Genomic DNA, 7,253 nt, shown 5'->3' on the forward strand with positions numbered 1-7,253 from the left:
ACTTTTCTGGACTTTACTATGAGTTTGTGTATTTTTCTGTGATTTCAGGTATTTTCTGGCTGAAATTGAGGGACCTGAGCATAGATCTGATTCAGAGGCTGAAAAGGACTGCAGATGCTGTTGGATTCTGACCTCCCTGCACTCGAAGTGGATGTTTTGGAGCTACAGAAGCCCAATTGGCGCGCTCTGAACTGAGTTGGAAAGTAGACATCTTGGGCTTTCCATCAATATATAATAGTTTATACTTTTTCTGAGATTTGATGGCCCAAACAGGCGTTCCAAGTCAGCTCAAGAATTCTGGCGTAAAATGCCGGAACTGGCACAAGAATGGAAGTTAAACGCCCAAACTGGCACAAAAGCTGGCGTTTAACTCCAAGAAGAGTCTCTACATGAAAATGCTTTAACGCTCAGCCCAAGCACACACCAAGTGGGTCCGGAAGTGGATTTTTATGTCATTTACTCATCTTTGTATACCCTAAGCTACTAGTTCTCTACAAATAGGATCTTTTGCTATTGTATTTTCATCTTTTGATCACTTTAGATCCTTAGATCATCTTTGGACGTCTAGTTCTTAGATTATGGGGGCTGGCCTCCTGGCCATGCCTAGACCTTGTTCTTATGTATTTTCAACGGTGGAGTTTCTACACACTATAGATTAAGGTGTGGAGCTCTGATGTACCTCGAGTATTAATGCAATTACTATTGTTCTTCTATTCAATTCAGCTTATTCTTGTTCTAAGATATCACTTGTTCCTCAACTTGATGAATGTGATGATCCGTGACACTCATCATCATTCTCACCTATGAACGTGTGCCTGACAACCACCTCCGTTTTACCTTAGATTAAGTGGATATCTCTTGGTTCCCTTAATCGGAATCTTCGTGGTATAAGCTAGAGTTGATGGCAGCATTCAAGAGAATCTGGAAGGTCTAAACCTTGTCAGTGGTATTTTGAGTAGGATTCAAGGATTGAATGACTGTGACGAGCTTCAAACTCGCGATTGTGGGGCATTAGTGACAGACGCAAAAGAATCACTGGATTCTATTCCAATATGATCGAGAACCGACAGCTGAATAGCCGTGCTGTGGCAGAGCGCGTTGAACATTTTCATTGAGAGGACGGGACTGTAGCCACTGACAACGGTGATGCCCAACATACAGCTTGCCATGGAAAGGAGTAAGAAGGATTGGATGAAGACAGTAGGAAAGCAAAGAGACGGAAGGGACAAAGCATCTTCATATGCTAATCTGAAATGCTCACCAATGAATTACATAAGTATCTCTATCTTTATTTTATGCTTTATTCATAAATCATTCATAACCATTTGAATCTGCCTGACTGAGATTTACAAGATGACCATAGCTTGCTTCATACCAACAATCTCCGTGGGATCGACCCTTACTCGCGTAAGGTTTATTACTTGGACGACCCAGTGCACTTGCTGGTTAGTTGTGCAAAGTGGTGATAAAGAGTTGAGATTACAATTGTGCGTACCATGTTGATGGCGCCATTGATGATCACAATTTCGTGCACCAGTAGCAAAGGTCACACTTGATAATGGACTTTCAGCTGATAATCCCGGATTAGTTAATCTAAGTTACCAAGTGATGAGGCAGCCCTAAGAACTTATTCATCCAAGCATATCCCTTGCACATGAACACCACAGACACATGCCTCAATCGTAAAACCCTTGGTGCCTAGCATTGTTTCTTATTGTGTTTCTTTCCTTTTCACTTTTATTGCTCTTTCTATTTTCTTATTGGGATCTTATTATTTAGTTAGTCTCATAGGATGTGTTTCAAGAATAGGATTCAGGGTAGATAGTTGCCTTCTTTCCTTGTTTGGTGAACCAACTTAGCTTACTAATCATCCTACCATAAACATTCAGAACCTACTTCACGAAATAACTCCACTCTTGTTCTTTTCATAGCATTTTCTTTTTGATTAACTTAAAGGACAAGCATACAAGTAAGAAAGGTGGAAGTGAACACTAGAGACATTAAGCTTAATAAACACAGACCTACGCAATGAAAAGCTTAAATGCAGAATTGAAAATCCTAAGCTACTAATGGAAGCATTTTCTATTTCATACATGATTTTCCTTATTTAAAGCTGTGAATTAAATAGAACTAAGAAGGAACTTCATCACCTTTCACTTATTGGCATCCTCATGTTCCTCTACTTCCTTGCCCTCTATACGTTCACTTTGTCCACTTGTGCTTCCTCTCATTCGATTCATTCTAGCTATTTTCCAATCTTCTAGTGCCTTTCTTACTGACTCATGACTTTGTTCGGCCCTTTCGCGCTCCACTCGTGCTAATTCATCCTTTACATCCTCATATTTTGTGATCGCACGATGCAATACAGGTAGTTGTCCGACTAGGTACCCAAGCCTGGCTTGGGTATTCACATGATATCCAGTCTCACTCATGTAGACTCCTTCCGAGAATGCTCTGTATTCATCGAAAAGATCTGCTTGTTCTCTTTGTTTCCTATGCATCTCATGAATGTATGCACCTTGATGTGCTTGGATATTGATTAGCCTTTGGATGGCTTCTTGTTATTGATCTTGCTTCTAGTTCAGGTTATGGAAGGATTCACTCCATTGTCTCCCTTGTTCCAATTGCTGGTCCATCAATTGGTTTTGTCATTCCCCTTGCTGATTCATCCATCTAGAGAGTGATTCTTCTTGACAGTCCATTAATTGCATTTGAAATTCCTTCTGTGCCCCCTGATTTTCCATGCATTGCCTAGATAGAGTATCAATAGTCTCTTGTAATTGGTGCATGCTTAAGGTGGCTGGGGTTTGCTCCTGTGGATGTTGTCATTCTTCAGCTTGATGGGCTGGCCTCTTTCTTACCCTTCGTTGAGGTAGTAGAGTTGTAGCAGCATGCATCCGACGATTAGTGATAGGAAGGCCAACCTTTATCCATTCGGGGTTTTCATCCTCGAATATCACCCTAGCCTGGTTGCAAAGACGGAGAATAGTGCTCGGATAACCCAACTTTCCTCCAGAATCGCTCTTCTCAGCAAAGTTCCGAATGCCTTGGGCTATGAGTTCATGAACCTTGATTTCTCCTCCCTTCATTAGGCATTGCACCATTGTTGCTATCTTAAGCTTTACCTCTGAGTTATTTTCGACTAAGAGGATGGATCTCTTTACGATTTCAAACCAACCTTTAGCCTCAGGGAGGAGATCTCCTCTTTTTATAAATCTTGGTTTCCTATTGGGGTCTCTGTCCCAATCTGCTCCTTGCACACAGATATCCTGTATAATCTTGTCGTGGTTGGGTTTGTTGTCCATTATTGAGTGGTAGCTCTCCTCTGCAAAGGGTATGCTTCGTAACTTCAGCACTCTCATGATGCTCATGGGACTAAAATCCACCATGACCCCTCTCACGAAACTTGTATAGGATTCATCCGTCTTATCCTGTCTAACTGCATTTGCATATAACTCTCTCACCAGAGTTGCGTTCACCTTTGTAATTGGATCAGTAAGGAGTTCCCATCGATGTTTTTCCACCTTTTCTGTAATTTCTAGGCACTTAGTTCGTGTGACTTGAAAGCCTAATTCATATATGATTTCTTTATCAGCCATCCACCCAAATTGTAGTGCATGGTAAAAGGTTCTAAATTGCTTTTCATCAAAAGGAGGCTGCTCTATGGGTCCCTTCCCTTTTTGTCTCTTCGAGCTTGATGATGCCATGCAAGATGGTTGATATGTTTGTTACTCACAAGATGGCTAGGGAGGTATGTATGAAACTTTCGGTGGATGATGCAGTGTGTGTGTCTGAGAGAAGGAAGGGAGAGGAATGATAGTATAAAGTGTGTACGGAGAGGTTGTGTGAAGGGGTTTATATAGGAAGATGGCAAATGATTGAAGGGTGTGGATTGATGGTGTTGTTTGATAGTGGATGGTTGGGGTTTGGTATTAAATGAGCACAAGGATCACCTCTTTTATGAGGGTCTTGGTTCAGTCTCCAAAGCTATCCAACTCCCAATGTTGCATGGCAACACTTCCAAAGATATTCCACTTGAAGACAAGTGTGAGATTTCCTTGGTATAGTGGCCAAATCTCCCTTCCTTATTTATCCTATCAAGTACCATCAGTGTCCCTTTTGATTCCCTATACACGAAAAAAAAAGAATGCAAATGGTTAATTGAAATTTTTGGTGGGAAAACTTAATGTGTGAGCTAGCTAAAAAATATCTTTTTCTTTTGTTTTTAAATGACTAAATGCTTTCCATGAATGCAAATCAATCAACCACTAAATTTCCCATGCATGCAATGTTGGTACAGCAAACTTGTTTATGATCATATGGTGCAACAAGTTTGGGGAATAATTTTACCTCATAAAGTGTGTTCAAGCCCACTTGGTGCGCCTTGAACACCAAACTTATCATGTACTATACGCTGCATGTAAAGGGGTCTTATATTGGTAGTCAAAATTGATTTAAAAATCCATGAAATTTGCCTTATTACTACTATTAGAAATTAAAGGAAGATGGCATAGAACATGGGCTGCCTCCCATGAAGCACTTCTTTAGCGTCATTAGCTTGACGTTTGATCCTTGTCAAGGTGGCTGATAGTGCTTGAAATCTTCCCCCCTTGTAGTGAACCTATGTCCATTGGCCTTGTTGATAAGCTCCATATACTCTAGGGACAAGATTTTATTGATGGTGTACACTGGAGGCAGCTGGGATGGAATAGTGGGGAGGTGATGTGGTATAGATGGGAAGTATGTAGAAACCACTTCATCTCCTAGCGAGAAGTCTTCTGTAGGGATTTTCTTCTTTTTCCATCCCCTTGGGATCTTTTTCTTGTGTCTGTTGATGCCAACTTGTTCCTTGTGGTTTCCTTTTTGAGAATGGTTTTGCTGTCTATTTCATGTGGTTCTGGTGGGTCTGGTTCCTTTTGGATTACACTTGGCCGTTGCTCATTCTGATCACATTGGTTGTTAACCATAGGAGTCCTTATGTGTGGTGCTTGTGCTTCCTTGTTTGGCTCCTCCATCAGCTCTTTGTTATCATGATCTGCTTCTTGTGAGAGGTTGAAAACATTGAAAGTGAGCTGATCATCATGTATTCTCAACACTAGCTCTCCTCGTTCCACATCTATGAGTGCTCTGGCTGTGGCTAAGAATAGCCTTCCTAGAATGATGGGGTAAATAGGGTTCTCATCCACTTCCAGGACAACAAAGTCTGTGGGGAGGAAGTAGTTCCCAACCTTCACTAGCACATTCTCAACCACTCCTATTGCCTGTTTTTGAGTTTTGTCAGCCAACTTAATGATTACATCTGTGGGTGTTAGCTCATTGATTTGAAGCTTTTTCATGAGGGATAGAGGCATTAAGTTCATGCTCGCTCCCAGGTCACAGAGTCCTTTATCAATCATTGTTTCTCCTATGGCACATGGAATACGAAAAATCCCTGGATCCTTCCTCTTTGTGGGTGGCCCTGGTTGAATGAGAGCACTGCAATCCTATTCATCTTTATTGTTTGTCCACCTTTCAATGAACTCTTTCTGGCTAATAGCTCCTTTATATACTTTTTGTAGGAAGGCATTTGTTGGAGGGCTTTAATAAATGGTATATTTACATCAAGAGATGTAAACATGTCGAGGAATCTTGAATACATTCTCCCTGCTACACCACCTTTAAGCCTTTGGGGAAAGGGTGCATATGGGTTAAGTGTCTCCTTCTTCTTCAGCTCTTCCTTGAGTGTGGGTTGAGGTGCATGGCTCCTTTCTTCCTGGTTTCCCTTTTGATTGTCTTGGAGGTGTTTTACTTCATTCATACTCCTCTCATCATTTGTGGTGATCATCTTACATTCTTCCCATCTTACTTTCTTTGTTTTTCCTCTTGGGTTCTTCTTGTGTCACTAGGAAATTCATCAGTGGGTTTGGAAATTTGTTGAGATAGATACCCTATTGGGACTCCAGTCTCTTGATGTTTTCTCCTTGGTTTTTGATATTGGCTCGCACTTCTTCCTTAAACACCTTGTTGTCTTGGACTTCTCTACATAAATCTTCAAGTAGAGTCTCAATTTTTGAAAGTCTATTGTCCGTTAGTGATGGTGGATTGGGGTTAGGTGGGTGTTGATAGGATCTCTGTGAGGTATATTGGTGAGTTACATTGTTGTTGGAGTTGAGGTTGTGGCGTCTCTGGTCTTGACCTTCGTCTTGTTGATTTCCCCAACCAAAGTTGGGGTGATTTCTCCATCTAGAGTTGTAGGTTTTGGAGTATGGGTCATGGATTCATAGTTGGCTTGTTCCCAGTCACCTTCTTCTCCTATATTTACTCCTTCTTGAGTTGGTGATGAAGTGATGACTGCTACAACTTGGTTTTTCTCCACCTTCTTGGTGAGATCTGCTAGCTGCTTGGTGATCATCTTATTTTGAGCTAGCAATACATCCATGTGGTTCAGCTCCATTACTCCTCGAGTGTTACTTCTTTCAGAGGCATAGAAGTAATCATTCTTAGCTACTGTTTCAAGGATATCTATGGCTTCTTCAATGGTTTTCTTCTTATTTAGAGAGCCCCTGATGAATGATCTACAGCCTTCTTTGACTCATAGGAAAAACCTTTATAGAAAATGTGAAGTTGAACCCATTCATTGAACATATCTGGTGGGCATCTTCTTGTTAAGTCCTTGAACCTCTCTTATGCCTCATAGAGAGTCTCACCATCTTGTTGCCTGAAAGTCTGCATCTCAGCTCTCAGCCTGTTAATTCTTTGAGGAGGGTAGAATCTTGCCAAAAATTTGTTCACCACGTCTTCCCAATTTGTCAAGCTCTCCGTTGGAAAGGATTCGAGCCACTTGGATGCCTTGTCCCCGAGTGAAAAAGGGAACAACAGCAGCCTATAGACATCCGGGTGGACTCCATTAGACTTCATAGTATCACAAATTCTCAGGAAGTTGGTTAGATGTTGATTGGGGTCTTCTTGAGCACTTCCTCCAAATGAGCAGTTGTTCTGAACAAGGGTGATGAGCTGGGGTTTTAGTCAAAGTTGTTGGCATGTATGGTGGGCTTCTGGATGCTACTTCCACAGTTTCATGGATTTGGATTGATGTAGGAGCCTAGAACTCTCCTTTCTTTCCCAGTATGATTTGCAGGGCCTTCTCTAGCATGGTCGTGAGCTTCTTCTTCATGATTGTTTTCCAAGTTCTCTTCCATGTTGGGTTCAAAGTACTGTTCATCTTCCTCAGCACCAACAACTCCTTTCCCTCTTGCTTCCCTCCTTAATCTCCA

The 7,253-nt window shown here is 41.5% G+C and overlaps 1 non-coding gene across 1 annotated transcript; it reads left to right on the forward strand.

The window, feature by feature from the left end:
* Window positions 1-6,619: 6,619 nt before the first annotated feature.
* On the forward strand, window positions 6,620-6,726 carry LOC127746331 (small nucleolar RNA R71). The gene has a single exon (XR_008007951.1). It is a non-coding gene; the product is annotated as a small nucleolar RNA R71 (small nucleolar RNA).
* The last annotated feature ends 527 nt before the right edge of the window (window positions 6,727-7,253 follow it).

This window comes from Arachis duranensis, chromosome 3, assembly GCF_000817695.3.
Source record: "Arachis duranensis cultivar V14167 chromosome 3, aradu.V14167.gnm2.J7QH, whole genome shotgun sequence".
Classification (NCBI taxonomy): domain Eukaryota; kingdom Viridiplantae; phylum Streptophyta; class Magnoliopsida; order Fabales; family Fabaceae; genus Arachis; species Arachis duranensis.